Source organism: Phyllobates terribilis, unplaced genomic scaffold (assembly GCF_046119375.1).
Source record: "Phyllobates terribilis strain yellow unplaced genomic scaffold, ASM4611937v1 Scaffold_5__5_contigs__length_657084704, whole genome shotgun sequence".
Taxonomy (NCBI): domain Eukaryota; kingdom Metazoa; phylum Chordata; class Amphibia; order Anura; family Dendrobatidae; genus Phyllobates; species Phyllobates terribilis.
Genome location: NW_027362765.1, coordinates 571,081,493 through 571,104,129, shown reverse-complemented (window position 1 = coordinate 571,104,129; position 22,637 = coordinate 571,081,493). Strand labels below are relative to the sequence as shown.

Sequence of the window (22,637 nt, the reverse complement as noted above, 5' to 3'; positions counted from 1 at the left end):
ATAAAATATTTGAGTCATCTACTGACATGAGATGTAAATGTTAGTCAGTGTGTTGATATAGAATATTATATTAATAAAAAGTGCAGATAAAATCTGCTGGACTTTTTTGATCTAGACATGTAGTGGTACAATTATATCTAATTGAGCATTCGTTATTGGTTGATTATTGTGTTTTTTTTCGTATTTTTGTCCTTGTTGTATTTAGTCGCCCATCTGTCAGCCTGGCCACATATTTAAAGTATCCAATGTCTGAACAAATATTAACGATCTGAACATGATCAAGCATACCAGCTTTCTAAGCCCCATGGAAAAAAGGGTAAGCAGACCCAAAAATGTGGCTTTTGCCATGAAGGAAGATCACTGATACTGAGAGAGCTAGACAGTAGACTCATGGAGAGCTGTGTGTACTGAGATTATCAAGGTTGACATGAAAAACAATATTTCCGTTCTTCCGATTGGGTGCTCAGCTGTTTTATGCAATTTTCAGCTGCACATTTTCCATGCAGCTCCTATCATGAAGACCTTTGTGTTCACAGCGCTGCAGAACTAAGCTCATTAAAGCCATCAAAAAGGTGGCACATGGCCTTATGATTAATTGTACAAGGGTGAATAGCGCATCAGTTTTACTAGTTACTTTTTAATGGAACAATTATTACCTCCATTTGCCCACACATTTTTCCTTATATCATAAATAGATTTTACAATGTGGGCACGTCAGATTCTTACAACATTGTGCCCCATACTCATCCAACTTTAGAAATGTCCATTTTAGAACCAGAACAATAAAAAAAAATGATGACGAATACTACGTCATGTATTTTACTGCAGTAAATATCCTAAGGTGTTGGATGACTTGCTCTTCATAATTAATGTTTATTCTCCTTTAGAATATTAAATCATTATATACTGAAACATCTCATTAAATGCCTTATCATCAGCTGATGAGAGAATTTGGCCCCATTCTCCCTACGTGCAGATATATAAGGATCAGTCTCAAAGCCATCATCAAAATATAACTTTGAGTCTCTGAGAAGTTCAGAACTAAGACAAGAAATCAGTCATGTCTGGAATCAAAGGAGGAGCAAACTGCCAGAAGAGCTCATGCCAGAATCCATGCCAGGACCCCTGCCAAAAAGTACCTGTCTGTGTAAATCCTTGCCAAGACCGTAAGTTACTCTTTTTTTATTTTGCTTTTTTTATATTGTTTGTTAACTTTACACATTAATTGGCATTATAGAACGTGGCTCCAGAATTTTACGTTAGTCTTTTTGTTAGCAAAGATATTAAAAAAAGTAATGTATTTAACGGTTAGGTTTAGCTCATACTTCGGCAAAATAGGAAAAAGGATCGTTACTTTGAAGAATAAAACTTCCATTCATTTCATCCATTAAAAACACGGATATCCATAGTTAAAAAATACACAGTGATTCTAAAGTGTTTCTGGCATGGCTGCCCTTAATTCTATTAATATGATTTGCTGCGGTATGCCATTCAGCCGTGTACTTCACCGCTTGACTCAAAATCACTTTCTATTGAGAAGAATAGTTGAATATGCTTTTCTGATACAGTAAAGTGATTTAATCATAAGAAATGGGATACGTTCAGTGTATTAAGATTTAATATTAAATAGTGTTTTCCCAAGAAGTAAATCTAAAATATGTAGAAAAGGTAATTGATCTAGATATTCATTATGACAGACATATTTGGAGCTAGGAAATTGGTTTTAATGTTCAAGGGAAAACTGTTCAGGAGGGATTGTCCAGTAATGGACAATCCCTCCTCAACAGGTAATATGACCATCATTGTGCCACCCATTGTTGTGTCATATGACCACTGCAGACAATCAGCGGTCACTGATTGGACTGCAGCCTTTACCATTATATAGTTAATGCAGTTTAAATCAGACATGTCTATCAAGTTCAACCAAGCAGATTTTAGTATATGACTTTTTTTATTTTATGATAGACAGTTTAGCTGTTATGAAGAGGTTATCCACTTGTAGGCAATCCCTTTAAATTAATGACTTTTAATATATTCTTCATAATGGTTTTCCACTGCCTGTAGTATGTATTTATCAGTTACTTTTTATTATGTAGTGAATATTGTTGCAGTGTGCACAATAATACAGTTTTTAGAATTCTTTATACAGAATAGAAAAGACTGCTGAAAGATTGATTTTAGACCAGCCATCATAATAAGAGAGGATAATAACACATATCTCACCTTTTATGCTCAACTCAAGGAGCAAAGGCATTTAAAAAAATCCATTGACCCAGATTCATATTGGATTCTGCATGGCTCGGATTTGATACAGCAACATTTGGAAGTGTTTTTTCTTGGAGACATAGAGACAAAGACGGTTTTAAATAAATTGAGACCATAGCCAAAATAAACTGGAAAACTCTGGTTGTCTGGGCCAATAAAGGCATTGTTAATAAAATCTCTACTAGTGCAAGGCAGTGAACAAGTCAGTTTTCATGCCCTAGTTGTAAGAGGCAGTAAAAGGGTAACAGTTAAATCTGAGTTTCTGGGGTCTAGTCTTTAGGTGGGAAAAGAGACTAGCAGAAAGATTTGGCTTGTGGGAATTGCCTAGTATGCCGCTCCCTCACACCAGTCCTGAATAGGTGGTACAATGTTTGAAAAGAGGAGGAGCAAAGAGAGTGTGTATAAAATATAAATTTTTATTAAATACTGTTTAAAAACATTCTTACACATAACCAGGACAGGCAAAATAGCAACAAGCAAAAACTCTGATGTAGGGAACACACATCCAACATGCAAGTATAGAAGGTATTATATTATGAATAATAGGTAGAATCTTGACATGTATACAATCTGTCCTATGTCACACATGTGTAAATGAAAGTATGTCAGAAAAACCACCAATAAAAGGAAACCTTACCCATGTGGAAGGTGAAGCCCCCCCAGGGAATGCACAAGCAGAAAGTGCAGAGCCCTACGTACGCATGTTTCGAGTGTTAACCACACGCTTTCTCAAGGGTACAAATGCATTTTATACACTTCAATAGGTGCTACCACAGCTGCATATAACTCTTTGTGCACAACTATGATGCGACTATAATTATACATAACTCTGTAGATATTGTTTCAAAATGCAGTGAACACAGAATAAATGTTTCTCTTTTCTAGCTTGCCAATCTGGATCACAGTACGGTGGTTACAGCAATCAACAAAGTGGTGGACAATGTCCCAAACAAGGTAAAGATGAGGACATTTTTAGTTGTTTTTTCCTTGTCATCAGCAGTAATTAACGTCTCTGTGGGCAGATCAAAACCGCAGTGTTTAAAAGCTGCTTTATATGAGTTGATTTATAGTTCATTCAACTGCATTTTGCATATATTATGAAGAAAAACTGTGCAGGGTTGCCAACCTTCCAGAAAATGCTGGACTGTCGGTAAAGATAGGGTATTTTTTTGTTTTGTTTGAAAAAAAAAAGGCTTTTTGAAAGAAGAAAAACAGTTGGTATAACTATAATTATAATTATTTTACAGTTCAATGTGAATGCAGGAAATGAATAGGGTGTAGACATGGGTCACTTAAAATCATAATGATTTATTATGGTTTTCAAATGTGACTGTAAAAAGTGTTGGGTGTCTGTGATTTTTTTCATAAGCTGTCCAGAAAAGATAAAAAAATCAAGCCTGTGACCTTGAAAATGTAGCACGACGCATTAGTATATCAGTAAATCTTTATAAAATGTGATGTTTCACAAAGCCACCTTACAGGGGCACAAAAAATGCCCAATAGGGATCTGCAAGCACTATATATGCCTCATACAAGGTCTGTGCACTCAGCATTGCCAGGTAATGAGCCTCATCTCATCAACCTGCATCCACATCTCATAGGTAGGAGAACTACATCATTTCAGAGAATTGCCTGCTTTTCCTGGAACATGCTCTTCTCTAGGACTTGACACAGGGACCTTTATTTTAACTATTATATATTTGGTTAGTTTCATAACATCTCAATGGGCAGGTGTATGAAAAAAGAAAATATTAGTATTGATTTTTCTTTTCGTATTCAAATTGCTTTACTTAAATACAAAACTGAAAAACTGCAAATAAATATATAGGAAAACTAATACAAAACAATGAAAAACAAAAGTTGTAAAAGTCTTATCTTTAAACTGCGGAGGCTTTATTTTGTTAACTTATAACATTTATTACTCTGTTGCATTGAATTGTCTATTGTAACAAAACCTTTATCATTTTTTTTTATATTTGAGTGCCCTTTTAATTGCAAGCAGAGTAACCAAACCTTTATCATTTTTTTTTATATTTAAGTGCCCTTTTAATTGCAAGGAGATCAATGAGGGTCTGGGTCCTAGGACCCGCACCAATCACTGAAAAAAAACCTCCAAGGAGTACGCAGCTCAGGTGCCAGAAGCACACAGCTCATTCCTTAGCCCTGACACCTATGGATTCAAAAGAAAACATTGATTGAATGCATATCTTGCTGTGTGTGCACTCAGGCTGGAGATGTACGTCTCTACACCTTGCCAGAACTGCACACCCCTCAAGTGTTCTTTTATTTATTGTTGGGAGTCTTACTTATCTGTTTGCAATCAAAAAAACAATCAATAGGCACTGAAATCAAAAAAATTGTTAAAGGTTTAGTTACTCTTTAAAATAAATGAGTAACTGATATATGTTCACTTCTTCATCAGATCCCTGCAACCCCTGCTGTCCTCCTCCCTGCTGTCCTCCTCCCTGCTGTCCTGATCCCTGCCAAGGCCAAGGGAATTTTTATTGCAATAAATGAAGATGTGCGTTCCTTGCATCGTCCCCTATCTTTCTGCAAATGTACTATATATTGTCCTACTCAACTTAAGAATCCTGACCCTCACCTTTGCTGCTGATTACTCATCTCCTTTGTTATGCAATAAAATTGTTCTATTAGCATGTGGTTTATGGTTTATGTATTTATTTTTTATGCATTAGAAACCTTTTATTAAGGGAGATGAAAAATAACAATCCACGGACAGATAAAAGAACCTTTCTAGGAAAAAAAGAAATATTACTACTGTTCCTATGAATCCCTTTTACTAAGAAAAAAAGGCTGACATGTTTTTCTAATCCAGAACAACACTTTTTGGAAATAAAAATGTAAAATAAAAAATGCTTCTCATATGCAACGCTAAGCTTTTTTAGTGTAAATATACTTAAAGTAGAAAACAGTAACACAACACTACGATGAACCAACAATAATAATCTTTATTCATACAGAACACTTTTTAATTCAGTGGATACACGCACAGAGCTCTATAAGTAACACAATACAATTCAAACAATAGGATAAAAAGTGATTGTTTGACAATGGTCCATTAATCTTGTATAGCAGCTAGTATACAATAATGGTTTACAAGGTAGCACACTTTGTTTTTTCATTTTTTCACATATGCAAAAAATGGTCCAAATGTCATCAGTGTTTTTCATCCTAGTTTCATTAGTGTTTGTTCAGTGTTTGGGTATGCGCACACAACAGCTCTTTCAGGCAGGAAAGCCCCCCAAAGGAATCCCATAAAATTAACATAATGCACAGAAATGTCAAAAAGACATTGTCGTGTATATGTCGACTTATTGCCCTTCTCTTAATCGCTTCAGAGTTCTGAAACCCTCAAGCAGTTAAAAGAAGTGACTGTTCATTCTTCTATGTATAGAGTGAAAGATGCCTGCAGTGGAGTCACCACAAAGACCACGGCAAAACCAGCAACAAAGCCGCCTGAAATGGCTTGACTGTTTACGGCCAGTACGGCTTTCTTACCGTATTTTCCTAGTTCCACCTTCTTCAACGCTACACCTCCCCCCCCACAAATGAAAAGCACTTCAACACTGGATTCTTTGGATAAATTTGGCCACAGCGGCCATTTTATTAACAAACAAACATTAATATATAAACAATAATAATACCAGAGAGGGGAGGGTTCTTGGAGCTAATAAGTCTGGCTTTTATAACATGAAAGAAATCCAACAGCCATCTTACCCTCAGCCGTGCAACACCAGCTCCAGGGCACCATACTTCCACAATACATGAAAGATTAATCAACTAAGAGCTCCCAGGGTAAAAACCCTGTCCAGAGCCCTGACCAAAAATTGCCAGACCACCCCCAATGTAACTTCAAATTACCCAGAATTCTCGCAAATTCCTTGTACCAACAAATCCGTACCAAGTCCAAGAACACCACCCCCTGCCAACCACGCACAGCCCTGACACCTCAGGCTCGTGAGTGCCCCAACCCCAAGAATGCCCTTTCAATCCCATCCTGTATTGTCAAAGCCCAGTGATCAATTCCAATGGCATTCAAATGAACACCGTCCGCCATCCAAAAACTCCCTGTACCGGACTCTAAATCTAAATGTTTAATACTTATACCTCCATTCCTGGATACAAAGGACCCTATAGCCCTATTCAACTTCACCCTTGCTCTATTGATCCCTTTTAATGATCTCGCCGCCCTCTACTTCTGTCTAGGCACAATATCTGACCACACCGTCAGCAACCCTGGAAAAGTTGTCCATAATCTCAAAAAATCAAACCGAATGTCACGTATTAATTCCCTATTGGGCCTTGTTCCCAAATCGTTCCCACCTATGTAAACCACCAAGATATCGGGTGCTCTTTGTGGTATTCGGACAAAAATCGACTCCACACCATCCCCCTAAAATCCAGCCAGCGGACAACAATCTGCTCCCTACCAAAACCCAATTGCCTACTGTCCGGCCTTACGTCGGCACGCAGTGCCCCCCAATGTACGAACAAATGTCCGAAAGTCCAGGCTAACAATGGACCAGCACCTAAAATGATTAACGAAAAACATATTAACCAACTTGACAAACCACTTTTTCCATTGCCTTATCATAATTAATACCTCACATACATAAGATAGCGGTCAGAATTCCACCTGCCGATGCGCTTTATAACCTCAGCACCCAAACCGCACCTATCTGCCTCTGATGCTGCGCCAATTCTAAATTAATGCGAGCCATATAATTCGGAGCTAAGCCCCAACTTGAGAATCCCTTTTTTAAGTACTGCAGTAAACCGAAAACGGGACAAAAACGTTCCGTCCTCATGGCATAGCAGCGGGCCAACTCGATTCCCAAACCATACTTGTCAATATTCTTCCAATCATCTCCTTGGGCACATCATTGCCCTGTCCACCTTGCCCAACACCACACGCCTGCCTTTTCCAGCTTGATCCGTCTTAGAGTGTCTTAACCAAAAATCAATGCCCCCAACCCTATATTCCATATCCTCAGCCCGCAGTCTCTCCGCCCTGCTTTTACTTGGAGCCACCAATTCCCCAACTTGCATTGCGCCAAAGAAAGCTAACGAAAAAGCCAGCCTAAACAATGCCAACTCAAATCTAGAACTACAAATCGTCCTTAGTACTGCACCCAAACCCTCTAATATCGTAAACGACACTGGTCTCCGTTTGTCCGGCATGTGCCTGCCCCTCCTGAAACCCTTTAATGCCTGCCTGACTAAAAAGGATTTTGTAGCGTCCCCTACTCCCTGCAATTTAAAACCGAATGCCAGCCCAGCCATGAACTTACTGTAAGGCAGCGCTAGTCATCATGCTGGGGGACACTCGCTTCACCTGGTCAATTAAAGCACACCATGCAACACCTTTCCGGTATTTCACAATCCAGCAGTTTATTATTTATCATAAACCGCTCATAACCGAGTCCATCTCAGTGCCTCGCTGACATATTACACATATAATGTCCAAAAGCCTTTCCAGTGACAGATGTGTCCACTTGGCTCCAGATACAGCCTTCACCAAGGTAACAATATAAATGTCCACATCAAGCAGTGTTTTACCTTTGCCGGGTTTTAGCTGCTTCAGATTTGTTCTGCAACAGCTGTGGCTTAACAGATGGGGGTCTCCAGCCCTCGTACCTTCAAAAGCTACTGGTATGTTTCCACGCATAACATCCCATCTCTGCCTTCCAGGACTCTTGCCCTCAAAGGCTACTGGCATCGTTTACACATAAGGATCCAGCCTCTGCCTTTCAGGCTTCACGAGGCTTCACCAGGCCTCTCTAGGCCTCACTAAGCCTCTCCAGGCTAACGGTGTCCCACACAGGGAACAGGCCTGTTTCAAAACTACCAGGGTTTATATATCTTCCAGTGCACACAAACCTGTGCTGATGTCACAGTCATGTGATCAGACCTTCTGTGTGCACAGGACCTGTGCTGATGTCACAGTCATGTGATCAGTCACCTGAGGGGGAGGTACATTGTCAGCCAAAACACACCCTGGACCATTACAGGAATGCCGCAAGCCGCTGCATTACATTACTAACCCTTGACCTGGACCACCCAATCTCTGACGCCTTACCAATCAGAAACAAAACCGCCAAACTTCTATCCTCGTCACTTACATTTGGCTCCCATTCAGCCACCCAAGTTTTCCAAACTCGCCATGATGCCTCGTAAGCAGACCAGGTATTACTCGCTATAGATTCCAGAATTAGCCTTCCTGCTCCTCCGTAATCAGTTGCCACATTTGCGAAGGACATTCGTCTCCCACGTCCTCCGCTTCTGGCGCCAGAGCCCGGAAACGGTCCCACTGAAAACGAGACAATGTATCCGCTGTAGAATTCTGAACACCCGGAACATGTACAGCCAAAATCCAAGCATTCAATTCAAGACACCTGAGCACTAGTTCCCTGAGCAGCTTAATGACCCGAGGGGATGAGGCCGACAAACTGTTAATCACCGCCACCACTGCCATATTGTCACAATGAAAGCGTATTCTCCTATTCAAGAAAAATTCCCACCAAATAGAAACCGGCACCACTATTGGGAAAAATTCCAACTAGGCCAAGTTTTTTGTGTAACCCAACTGTTTCCACGATGTTGGCCACGCTCCAACACTCCTCCTCCCCTTACAGTACGCTCCAAAACCTGCCCCGCCAGCTGCATCCATATAGATTTCGCAATCAAAACTATCCACGAAATCCTGCTGAATTAACGACCTCCCATTGTAATTCTCCAAAAAAAGTTTCCACACTTCCAAGTCACCTCTGTGGTCCCTATTCAAACAAATGAAATGGTGCGGTGCCCTAACACCTGCAGTCGCCCTGGACAACCTGCGACAAAAAATTCTGCCCATATGCATAATTCTGCAAAAGAAATTCGACCTCCCCAACAGGGATTGCAACTCCTTTAACGTTGCCTTACACAAGCTCCCCACCCTGTTCACCTCCTGCTTCAGCATGAGCAATTTATCCTCTGGTAAACGACATTCTATCATTTCTGAATCAATCAGAATACATAAGAAACTCAACACAGTACAAGGCCCTTCTGTTTTTGCTCTGCTAGCGGAACGCTAAAAGCTTAGCTACCCAAAACATAGATGCCAACAAGTTCCCACAAACTAATGATTCTGGAGGACCTATAAACAAAAATCATCCAAATAATGAATGACCAAATGTACACCTGCAACGTCCCGTACCGCCAATTCCAAGAAAGTGCTAAAATTTTCAAACAACGAACAAGAAATTGCACAACCCATGGTCAAACATCTATCTAGGTAGTACTCCTCACACCAAAAACATCCTAACAACGGAATGCTATCTGGGTGCACTGGAAGCAATCTGAATGCCAACTCAATGTCGGTCTTAGCCGACAACGACCCAGGCCCGTACCTGTGCACCCACTTTACTGCCGCATCAAATGATGTATACACCACTAGTGTTGAGCCACCCCCGTAGTGTTCGAGTTCGGTTCGTCGAACACCCTTTTGTTCGCCGAACTGTTCGTCGAACTGTTCGTCGAACACCTTCGAACACCGTTAAAACCAATGGCAGGCAAAGAAAAACACATAGAAACACATAGAAAACACCTTCAAAGGTGTCCAAAAGCTGACAAACTGCTCAGAAGACATAACTAACACAAGGAAAGTGACAAGTACATATAGTCATGCGAAAAGAGGTGGAGGAGTAAAAGGAGGGGGAGACACAGATATAGGCATGTCATGCCCTTCTAAAATCCAAAAAGTGAGAAGCCGATACGGCCAGTCCGTTCCTGCCCGTGACACCTCCGTGTCGCCGGGTTTGTGCCAGAGCCGCGGTGGACCCTGACAGCCAGCCCCCCTCTCCCAATACTGGTGCCTGTCCGCTGGTGGGTCGAGCGAGCCCCCCTGTGGTGGAGGCAGCTCTATGCTTTTTAATTTAAATTGTCTCTCTAATTTGAATGAATACACTTTAAATCCTTTTACAAGGATCTATTGAAGGGCAAGTCTCATGCCAGCAGCCGCGTAATTCCAGCTCCAGTAGCGTCCACTAAAGCTGCTGCAGTTAAAAAGCTTTTATAAGGATCGAGCTCGGCTGTCCACCGCAAGGCGTCCTACCACCAGTCCCAGCCCCTATTCCTTGGGGTGCCTCCTGATTAGTGTTGAGCCACCCCCGTAGTGTTCGAGTTCGGTTCGGTTCGTCGAACACCCGTGTGTTCGCCGAACTGTTCGTCGAACTGTTCGTCGAACACCTTCGAACACCGTTAAAACCAATGGCAGGCAAACAAAAACACATAGAAACACATAGAAAACACCTTCAAAGGTGTCCAAAAGCTGACAAACTGCTCAGAAGACACAACTAACACATGGAAAAGTGACAAGTACATATAGTCATGCGAAAAGAAAAGAGGTGGAGGAGTAAAAGGAGGGGGAGACACAGATATAGGCATGTCATGCCCTTCTAAAATCCAAAAAGTGAGAAGCCGAGACGGCCAGTCCGCTCCTGCCCGTGCCACCTCCGTGTCGCCGGGTTTGTGCCAGAGCCGCGGTGAACCCTGACGGCCAGCCCCCCTCTCCCAATACTGGTGCCTGTCCGCTGGTGGGTCGAGAGAGCCCCCCTGTGGTGGAGGCAGCTCTAAGCTTTTTAATTTAAATTGTCCCTCTAATTTGAATGAATACACTTTAAATCCATTTACAAGGATCTATTGGAGGGCAAGTCTCATGCCAGCAGCCGCGTAATTCCAGCTCCAGTAGCGTCCACTAAAGCTGCTGCAGTTAAAAAGCTTTTATAAGGATCGAGCTCGGCTGTCCACCGCAAGGCATCCAAGTGCCAGTCCCAGCCCCTATGCCTTGGGGTGCCTCCTGATGCTCTTCACTAAGTATCCCGTGGTCCCGAAGCATTTCCTTTGAAAAAATTAAGTGTCCAAACTACAGGTGGTGTAGCTTGCTTAACAGACGGGATAATCCGCTGACTAGCAGACACTGCTACTAGGCACAAAGTATTTCCTGGGCTAGATGCAGTTAAAAATTTGTAAGTAGATACTCTCGTTGGATGCTGAGAAAGCATTCCATAGAGTCTCCTGGCACGCCATATATGATTCTCTTAAAAAGCTTGGGGCAGGGGTCTAGGGGACCCTTTTATAGCCAAAATCACGGCCCTGTATCACAATACGTCACCTAGGCTGAAGATAAATGGAACTGTAGCACCGAGGGCTCGGTTGCTACAGACGTATTGCACCTCACCCAGAGGTGTGATATCTCACTCTCAGATAAGGATGGAGTGTGGATCAGGACCCGACACCTGCATGCATTACACCACATTGCCGTGGGGCAGGGCGACCAATATGCCCCTGAGATGGGCACGACAGTCCCTGTCCCTGGCTGGAGTGGGGGGAGGGAACACTGAGGAAGGGGAACCCTGCAGTGCAGGAGCAGGGAGGAAGCAGTTCCTGGGTGCATTGAGAAGGGAGTATAAAAGGTGGGCACCATCTTAGTTCAGTGCAGAGAAGTCTGAGCAGAAGTGGCAGGGAGCAGGGGCTCTGCATGAGCTCTGCTCCGGAGGCGGGCCTAGTAACAGAGGCCCAGGCCTGCAAGAGGGAGAAGGAAGGAAGAGGAGCGGAGAAGGCTCCAGGAACGAGGAATGAAGGGATCCCAGGGGTGCGGACGGGCGAGTCGCCACCGCACGCCCGAATCCACCTGCGTGGAGGGGTCAGGCCAAAGGGGGAGACCGGTCCCCGAACTAGTGGAGGCAGGAAACGACCCTCAGCTAGAAACCGGAGGCTCTGACATTTTATGTGGCGCAGCCCCTTGCTCCACCCGCTAGGAAGGCACCACATAGGGTCAGGGAAACTGGCGCCAAGTTTACCAAGAGGAGGCCCGAGGCAGCCGGACAGAAGTGTTGGTAATAAAGGCCAGACAAAGGACACACAAAGGGGGTCCTGTGAAGCGCTCCAAAGTTATCTGGGAGTTGTCTGAGCCCCTCACCTGGTGAGCACAGTACGACGTGGGCAGCCGTTACCTGCAGACGTGGTCTGGATAATAAGAACTGTGAGTAAAGGCCCTGAACTGCATCACTGACTCCGTGTCGTTACTGCTGCTGCCCTGCACCATCACCCCCATCCTCCGCATACACTGCCCTGAGGCTATACTCCTCCCGTGGGGAGTTATGCTACGCTCTGCTGCACCCACAACACCAGCCTTAGCGGTCTGCCCTGTAGCGGCGGTTCACTCTGAAGGCAATCCACGGGTGGCGTAGTCGGACATTTAAACATCAAAACCACATAAATAGTTCCGCCACTGGTTTGACCGCCCTGAGCCACGGAACCGGATCGCCGCCACGAAGACTACAACCACCAGCATCCACCAAAAAGGGTCCGGCTCCGGGTGTCCCAAGGCCCAGGGGGCGCGTCAGAACATTTTCATCACCTTTCACAATCACCAATGGGACAAGGCAGGGATGTTCTCTGTCCCCTCTCTTATACATCCTAGTGACGGAGCACCTGCTCTCATCAATTCGCCATAACCCCAATATTAGGTGGATTGAGGTGGGAGGCACCGAGTACAAGTGCTCTCTATTTGCTGATGATATCCTAGTATATATCACTCAATCACATATATCCATCCATGCTGTTATGGCTGAAATAGATCACTTTGTTACATGGTCAAATTTTAAAATCAATGCAGCGAAGTCTGAGGCCCTCGATGTCTCCCTCCCTAAATCCATATAGGATTCCATCCAGTCCAACTTTCCCTTTGCCTGGCCCTCACAGGGTATCAAATACTTAGGAATTCCTATTCATAGAGACCTCTCCCATCTATGTTATCTTAATTTTGGGCCCTTTATTGAACAACTCCATACAGACCACGGCTGGCAAGTTAGAACTGTAAGATTCACTACGTGAACCACTGGTGTTTTGTGGAAAAGCACATGTACACTGTGTTCCAAATTATTATGCAAAAAGTGTTTAGGAGTGATAAGGGAAGAATTTGTTTGTTTGTCAGTTAAACTCATTGATGGTGATGTGTGTCAGGGCTCTTTATATCACTGTAAGCAATTGCAGACACCAGTGCTAATTAGTTTGTCAGGTGTGTCCAATGAAAGGCAAGACTACTTAAGAAGGCTCTCTCACATTATTCAGCAGCCTACATTTTCTGCCAAAATGGGAAAGAAAAAGGATGTGTCGGCTGCTGAGAAGCAACAAATTGTGGAGTGTTTAGGTCAAGGCATGACTACAATCAACATTGTGCGATGATCAGGATGAAGTGTCTTGGCAATCAAGAAGTATGTAGCTGATTCACAGTACACACGTGTGCGTGCTGATAAGGGCAAATTGAGGACTCTTTCCTACAGGCAATTACGTCAGGTTGAAAGAGCAGCGGCAAAAAAGCCTTGTCATAGCAGCAGACAAGTTTTTGAAGCTGCTTGTGCCTCCAACGTCCCCCGAATAACAAGATGCAGGGTCCTTCAGAGGTTTGCAGCTGTGCATACGCCATCCTGTTGACCTCCTCTATCCACTTCACACAAGCAGAAACGGCTCCAGTGGGCCAAACATTACATGAAGACTGATTTCAAAACTGTTTTGTTCACGGATGAGTGCCGTGCAGCGCTCGATGGTCCAGATGGATGGAGTGGAGGATGGCTGGTTGATGGACACCCCACGCAAACACGGCTACAGCGCCAACAAGGAGGAGGTGGAGTAATGTTTTGGGCTGGAATCATGGGGAGAGAGATTGTCGGCCCCTTTAGGATCCCTGAAGGCGCTAAAGATGAACTCCATAATGTATGTGGATTTTCTCAAACAGCACTTCCTGCCATGGTTCAAGAAGAAGAACCGTGTATTTCACAGCAAGATCATTTTTCTGCATGATAATGCACCATCTCATGCTGCACATAAAACATCTGCATCTCTGGCTGATATGGGCATAAAAGGGGACAAACTTATGGTGTGACCCCCATGCTCCCCTGACCTCTACCCCATTCAGAACCTTTGGAGCATCATTAAAAGGAGTGTCTATGATGGCGGGAGGCAGTTCACATCTAAGCAACAGCTCTGGGAGGGTATTCTGTCCTCATGCAAAACAATTGAAGCAGAAACCATCCAAAACCTGACAAATTCAATGGACGAGAGAGTTCAGAAGCTCCTTTCGAACAAGGGGTCCTATGTGAAAATGTAACATCACCTAGAATAAAGTTTTGAGTTGAAAACTGTTTGATTTCAGTTTCTAACAACCTGCTAATGCTTATAATTTCAAAAATGAACATTTTTTTGGTCTTTATTAAAATGAAAAGGTTGATCGAAAAGTTTGGGGGATCTAAGAGTGTGGCAACCCAGTAGTCATGATTACTTCGAATTCTGACAATATGAGGGTCATGCTGCAGGTAGTGCAGCAAGAAGGCACTCATGTGTGTTGCGCATCCAGGAGCACCAAGTCCCTGTTGTGTTGGTGGCGAGGTAACAATCATGCTTCCTTCCTCTGTCCTCTCCCCCCAACCTCGCACAACAGAAATGTGATCAAGGTCTCCCTCATCTGATGAGCTTCCATCAGTTCGTCCTCCACTTCTTCCTGGGCTCCTGCACCTTCCTCACTAGTTTGGCTGCTACCATGCGCCCTGGTAAAACCATCTCCCCCACCCTCACATGCCTGCCGCCTTGGTGCTGCCGACCGTCTGGACCTTGCAGATGTTAGCCCTTCCGCATACAACTCCTCCTCCTCTACTTCCTCCACCTCCTCTTGTGCCACCACCTGACTCCGAATTCTGTTTAACATGTGCTCCAGCATGTAAATCACCGGAATAGTCATGCTGATAATGGCATCGTCAGCACTAAACATCTTCGTCGCCATTTCAAAACTGTGCAGAAGGGTGCATAGGTCCCTGATCTGAGACCACTCCTCCAGCGTGATTTGCCCCACCTCTGAATCTCGTTGGCCCAGGCTATACGTCAGAACGTATTGCACCAGGGCTTGTCGGTGCTGCCACAGTCGCTGCAACATGTGCAGAGTTGAATTCCACCGAGTAGGCACATCGCATTTTAGCCGGTGAAGTGGCAGGCCCAACGACTTCTGTAGAGATGTAAGTCGCTGAGCTGCGGGATGCGAACGGCGGAAGTGAGCACACAGCGACCGTGCCCTCTGCAGAAGGCCATCTAGTCTGGGATAGTGGGCTAAAAATTGCTGGACAACCAGGTTCAACACGTGAGCCATACAAGGCACGTGTGTGACTTTGCCCCGGCGAAGGGCCGCACCCAGGTTTGCAGCATTGTCGCACACGGCCTTCCCTGGTTTCAGGTCCAGTGGAGACAACCATTCATGAAATTGGTTCTCCAGAGCTGACCACAACTCCTCAGCTGTGTGACTCACATTTCCCAGACATTTCAATGTAAAAACCGCCTGATGACGTTGAGCCCTACTGCCAGCATAGTAAGGAGGTGTGCAGGATCCCTTCTGCGCAGTTAGAAAGCTTGTGGCATGACCAGACAGGCTTTGGGTGCAGGTGGAAGACCGAGAGGAGGTTGAGGAGGCAGAAGCAGTGGAGGAAAAATGACATAAAGAGGATTGACGCACAACTCGTGGTGACGGCAAGACTTGGACAGCAGCCCCTTGTCCTGCTGTCACCATAGTTACCCAGTGCCCAGTCAGCGACATGTAACGCCCCTGTCCATGCCTACTCGTCCAAGTGTCTGTGGTGAAATGCACCCTGTCACACACAGAGTTTCTCAAAGAAGCGGTGATGTTGTGTGCGACATGCTGGTGGAGCGCAGGCACACCTTTCTTTGAGAAGTAGTGCCGACTGGGCATCTGGTACTGGGGCACTGCGACGGACATAAGGTCTCGAAAATCCTCTGTGTCCTCCAGGCGGAAAGGCAGCATTTCTGTAGCCAAGAGCTTGCAGATGGTGAAATTCAACCTCTTAGCTTTCTCATGGCTAGGAGGAAATGGTCTTTTACTTGTCCACATCTGAGGGACCGAGGGCTGGCTATTGTGCTTAGACGGGGTTGATAAGGGTGTCCCCGGCAAACTGCCGGTCTGTGAGGAAGATGCAGGCGGACATGTTAGGTTGCCTTGATCCAAAGGTGGTGCTATCGATGTCGGACAGCGCTCAACACCAGCTGGTGTTACCACCTCCAAAGAAAATGATGACCTGCCAATCACGCTGGCTGTTGCGGGTAAAGAGGTGGCAGGTCTGCGCCCCAAAACAGGTGTGACTGCTGTCCCCCCAGTCACAGAGGATGAAGAGGCCGCGGATGCACAAGATATGGCAGACGGTGGTTGGCCCGGCCGGCTAGACCGCATTGTAGCACACTGAGCTTCCCACTGCAACTTATGCTTTATGTCCATGTGCCGGTTCATGCATGAAGTACTCAAACTATGTATTTTTTGGCCTCTACTTAGCTTTTGCTGACAAATGTTACAGATAACACGAGTTGGGTCATCTTTATCGATCTGAAAAAATGCCCAGGCTATGCAAGGCTTAGCACCCATGCGACCTGAAGAGCCACCACGACTTGTGGTGAGAGGCAGAGTTGTGTTTGAGGATGCAGTTGTTGACGTGCTTCCAGTACTACGTCTCTGTCCAGGAAGGCGCAACCTGACCTCGTCGTCACTAGCATCTTCCTCCACCTCCTCTGCTGACCTCATCTCTTGGCTGACTGTGGGTTGACAGTAAGTGGGATCTCCGACCTCATCATCATCACCCTGTGCGTTATCACACCCGTCGTCCTCAGAGCCAACCTGTTCCTGCCCTGACAAAAAACTAAAGTTGTCGCTCCAATCAGGTATTTGAGTCTTATCATCGTCTTCCTCATTGTCTCCACCAACAGGAGTTACAGTTTGGGAATGAGGGTCTACATTATGGTCAGAACCTTCTGCGTCTGGTCCTGGATCCGACTCATAAAGATTCTGGGCATCAGTGCAGATCATTTCCTCGTCTGGATTCACAGAAGCGCTGGAGTCGACCTCTGATTCCCAGGCTATAGTATGAGTAAACAGCTCTGCAGACTCAACCATCTGTTCTACCTCATACTCAGACGGGCAGCTGGAGATTTGGGAGCTGTGAGGAAGCAAGTGCGATTGGGGTGACACCTTTGAGGACTGGAGTATTTGTGATGTTGAAGTTGATGTGGAGGAGAGCCCACTTAAAGGAGCACTTGATATCCGTTGAAGCACCTGCTGTTTTTGTGCCTCATCTGGAATTTGTAGCGATTGGCGTGGCCGTAAGAAAGGGATCTTATCACATTGTCCGCTAAAAGAAGTAGACATTTTAGTTTGGCTGGAAGATGGTCTTTCTTCTGCACCTACCCCACGGACACAACCTTTTTTCCCCTTCCCAACACGCCTATTCCCCTTTCCACCAGCAGCAGGCCTTTTTCCACTCATTTTGGTGGTTAACTAATTCACAACTCTGGAGTTGTTTGCACAAAAAAACAATGGATGGTAACCGAGCAGAGCTGAGTGGCCAAACTGTGGTATTAGGCCAAAACTATTGGCTGGGTTAGATGCAGAAAAAAATTATTTTTAATTTGCAACCTGATGGAGGTCAGTATAGATGGACTAATAGACCAAGTCCCACACACCGCTAGAAGCCCAAATATTTTTTCAGAGCTAGATGCAGAAAATTTTTTTATTCAATTTGCAACCTGATGGAGGTCAGTATAGATGGACTAATAGACCAAGTCCCACACACTGCTAGAAGCCCAAATATTTTTTCAGAGCTAGATGCAGAAAAAAATTATTTTTAATTTGCAACCTGATGGAGGTCAGTATAGATGGACTAATAGACCAAGTCCCACACACCGCTAGAAGCCCAAATATTTTTTCAGAGCTAGATGCAGAAAAAAATTATTTTTAATTTGCAACCTGATGGAGGTCAGTATAGATGGACTAATAGACCAAGTCCCACACACCGCTAGAAGCCAAAATATTTTTTCAGAGCTAGATGCAGAAAAAAATTATATTCAATTTGCAACCTGCTGGAGGTCAGTATAGAAGGACTAATAGAACAAGTCCCACACACTGCTAGAAGCCCAAATATTTTTTCAGAGCTAAATGAAGAAAAAAATTATTTTTAATTTGCAACCTGATGGAGGTCAGTATAGATGGACTAATAGACCAAGTCCCACACACTGCTAGAAGCCCAAATATTTTTTCAGAGCTAGATGCAGAAAAAAATTATTTTTAATTTGCAACCTGATGGAGGTCAGTATAGATGGACTAATAGACCAAGTCCCACACACCGCTAGAAGCCCAAATATTTTTTCAGAGCTAGATGCAGAAAATTTTTTTATTCAATTTGCAACCTGATGGAGGTCAGTATAGATGGACTAATAGACCAAGTCCCACACACTGCTAGAAGCCCAAATACTTTTTCAGAGCTAGATGCAGAAAAAAATTATTTTTAATTTGCAACCTGATGGAGGTCAGTATAGATGGACTAATAGACCAAGTCCCACACACTGCTAGAAGCCCAAATATTTTTTCAGAGCTAGATGCAGAAAAAAAATATTTTTAATTTGCAACCTGATGGAGGTCAGTATAGATGGACTAATAGAACAAGTCCCACACGCTGCTAGAAGCCTAAATATTTTTTCAGAGATAAATGAAGAAAAAAATTATTTTTAATTTGCAACCTGATGGAGGTCAGTATAGATGGACTAATAGACCAAGTCCCACACACTGCTAGAAGCCCAAATATTTTTTCAGAGCTAGATGCAGAAAAAAATTATTTTTAATTTGCAACCTGATGGAGGTCAGTATAGATGGACTAATAGACCAAGTCCCACACACCGCTAGAAGCCCAAATATTTTTTCAGAGCTAGATGCAGAAAAAAATTATATTCAATTTGCAACCTGCTGGAGGTCAGTATAGAAGGACTAATAGAACAAGTCCCACACACTGCTAGAAGCCCAAATATTTTTTCAGAGCTAAATGAAGAAAAAAATTATTTTTAATTTGCAACCTGATGGAGGTCAGTATAGATGGACTAATAGACCAAGTCCCACACACTGCTAGAAGCCCAAATATTTTTTCATAGCTAGATGCAGAAAAAAATTATATTCAGTTTGCAACCTGATGGAGGTCAGTATAGATGGACTAATAGAATGATGCTATGCCCAAAAGATTTTACTTCACTAGGTGCAGTAAAAAAATTGGTATTCTATACACAGGTGGTATATCTTGCAACACAGATAGGCTACTCCACTGACTAACACACTCTGCAATAGGCCAAAAAGGATTAGCTTTGCTAGATTCAGCCAAATGCTGTGAAAAAAACTTGCACAGCACTGGCACAGACCTGCCTGGCAAAAACTGATAGGAACTGATGTAACCTAGTCCTGAAAAGGACTCCAATTACAATTAGTCTTTACTCCCACAATCTATCTATTTAAGAGCACAGACCTGCCTGATAAAAGTCGTAGGAAATGCTGTAACCTAGTCCTTAAAAGGACTGCAATCACAACTATTCCCTACTCCCAAGCTATCTGTATATTTGTGCGAAAATTGGCTTGAAATTAACAAGGTATAGCGCACACAGCAACAGCGGTGCCGTCTAACACGCAGCTGCAGCAGTGAGAAAATGGTGGCGACGGGGAAAATGGCTTGGTCTTATAGGGCAAGGACATGTGACATACACTGCCAATCACACATGCCCTTGCTTGTGTGAAAAAAAGCACTTCGCTCCGTGTGTGCGCTGCTGATAGGCTGACAGATTGCACCTCCCCACTGCAAATGCGGGAAAGAGAAAAAAAAATGGAGATCTTCATTGTTCCTGCAGAGATCCATCCCCTGCCCCTCCCCCCGCCCCGCTGTACACTCAAACTGCGTATTAACATTAATTTTCATCATTACTGAGAAAAAATCCAGTTATGATTTTGGTGCACGAACAGGTATCGAACATAACCTCGAACAGCCGAATTTTTCTCAAATTGTTCGTGTTCGCCGACCGGCTCGAACACCGCCCAAAACAGCTCGAATTTGAGATTGGCGAACAGTTCGAGTAGAACAACGCTCATCTCTACTCCTGATGCTCTTCACTGAGTATCCTGTGGTCCCGAAGCATTTCCTTTGAAAAAATTAAGTGTCCAAACTGCAGGTGGTGTAGCTTGCTTAACAGCCGGGATAATCCGCTGACTAGCAGACACTGCTACTAGGCACAAAGTATTTCCTGGGCTAAATGCAGTTAAAAATTTGTAATTAGATACTCTCGTTGGATGCTGAGAAAGCATTCCATAAAGTCTCCTGGCACGCCATATATTATTCTCTTAAAAAGCTTGGGGTAGGGGTCTAAGGGACCCTTTTATAGCCAAAATCACGGCCCTGTATCGCAATACGTCACCTAGGCTGAAGATAAATGGAACTGTAGCACCCCGAGGGCTCAGTTGCTACAGAGGTATTGCACCTCACCCAGAGGTGTGATATCTCACTCTCAGGTAAGGATGGAGTGTGGATCAGGACCCGACACCTGCATGCATTACACCACATTGCCGTGGGGCAGGGCGACCAATATGCCCCTGAGATGGGCACGACAGTCCTTTTCTCTGGCTGGAGTGGGGGGAGGGAGCACTGAGGAAGGGGAACCCTGTAGTGCAGGAGCAGGGAGGAAGCAGTTCCTGGGTGCATTGAGAAGGAAGTATATAAGGTGGGCACCATCTTAGTTCAGTGCAGAGAAGTCTGAGCAGAAGTGACAGGGAGCAGGGGCTCTGCATGAGCTCTGCTCCGGAGGCGGGCTTAGTAACAGAGTCCCAGGCCTGGAAGAGGGAGAAGGAAGGAAGAGGAGCAGAGAAGGCTCCAGGAACGAGGAACGAAGGGATCCCAGGGGTGTGGACGGGCGAGTCGCCACCGCACGCCCGAATCCACCTGCGTGGATGGGTCAGGCCAAAGGGGGAGACCGGTCCCCGAAACTAGTGGAGGTGGGAAACGACCCTCAGCTAGAAACCGGAGGCTGTGACATTTTATGTGGCGCAGCGCCTCGCTACACCCGCTAGGAAGGCAGCACATAGGGTCAGAGAAACTGGCGCCAAGTTTACCAAGAGGAGGCCCGAGGCAGCCAGAGAGAAGGGTTGGTAAGAAAGGCCAGACAAAGGACACACAAAGGGGGTCCTGTGAAGCGCTCCAAAATTATCTGGGAGTTGTCTGAGCCCCTCACCTGGTGAGCACAGTACGACGTGGACAGCCGTTACCTGCAGAAGTGGTCTGGATAATAAGAACTGTGAGTAAAGGCCCTGGACTGCATCACTGACTCCGTGTCGTTACTGCTGCTGCCCTGCACCATCACCCCCATCCTCCGCATACACTGCCCTGAGGCTATACTCCTCCTGTGGGGAGTTATGCTACGCTCTGCTGCACCCACAACACCAGCCTCAGCGGTCTGCCCTGCTGCGGCGGTTCACTCTGACCGCAATCCACGGGTGGCGTAGTCGGACACTTAAACATCAAAACCACATAAATAGTTCCGCCACTGGTTTGACCGCCCTGAGCCACGGAACCGGGTCGCCGCCACGGAGACTACAACCACCAGCATCCACCAAAAAGGGTCCGGCTCCGGAAGTCCCAAGGCCCAGGGGGCGCTTCAGAACATTTTCATCACCTTTCATAATCACCAATGGGACAAGGCAGGGATGTCCTCTGTCCCCTCTCTTATACATCCTAGTGACGGAGCACCTGCTCTCATCAATTCGCCATAACCCCAATATTAGGTGGATTGAGGTGGGAGGCACCGAGTACAAGTGCTCTCTATTTGCTGATGATGTCCTAGTATATATCACTCAATCACATATATCCATCCCTGCTGTTATGGCTGAAATAGATCACTTTGTTACATGGTCAAATTTTAAAATCAATACAGCGAAGTCTGAGGCCCTCGATGTCTCCCTCCCCAAATCCATACAGGATTCCATCCAGTCCAACTTTTCCTTTGCCTGGCCCTCACAGGGTATCAAATTCTTAGGAATTCCTATTCATAGAGACCTCTCCCGTCTATGTTATCTTAATTTTGGGCCCTTTATTGAACAACTCCATACAGACCACGGTTGGCAAGTTAGAACTGTAAGATTCACTACGTGAACCACTGGTGTTTTGTGGAAACGCACATGTACACTGTGTTCCAAATTATTATGCAAAAAGTGTTTAGGAGTGATAAGGGAAGAATTTGTTTGTTTGTCAGTTAAACTTATTGATGGTGATGTGTGTCAGGGCTCTTTATATCACTGTAAGCAATTGCAGACACCTGTGCTAATTAGTTTGGCAAGTGTGTCCAATGAATGGCAAGACTACTTAAGAAGGCTGTCCCACATTATTAAGCAGCCTACATTTTCTGCCAAAATGGGAAAGAAAAAGGATGTGTCGGCTGCTGAGAAGCAACAAATTGTGGAGTGTTTA

At 44.7% G+C, this 22,637-nt stretch overlaps 1 long non-coding RNA gene across 1 annotated transcript; it reads left to right on the top strand.

The window, feature by feature from the left end:
- Positions 1-926: 926 nt before the first annotated feature.
- Positions 927-4,926, top strand: LOC141271344 (uncharacterized). Its single transcript, XR_012321907.1, has 3 exons — positions 927-1,166; positions 3,151-3,219; positions 4,688-4,926. It is a non-coding gene; the product is annotated as an uncharacterized lncRNA (long non-coding RNA).
- The last annotated feature ends 17,711 nt before the right edge of the window (positions 4,927-22,637 follow it).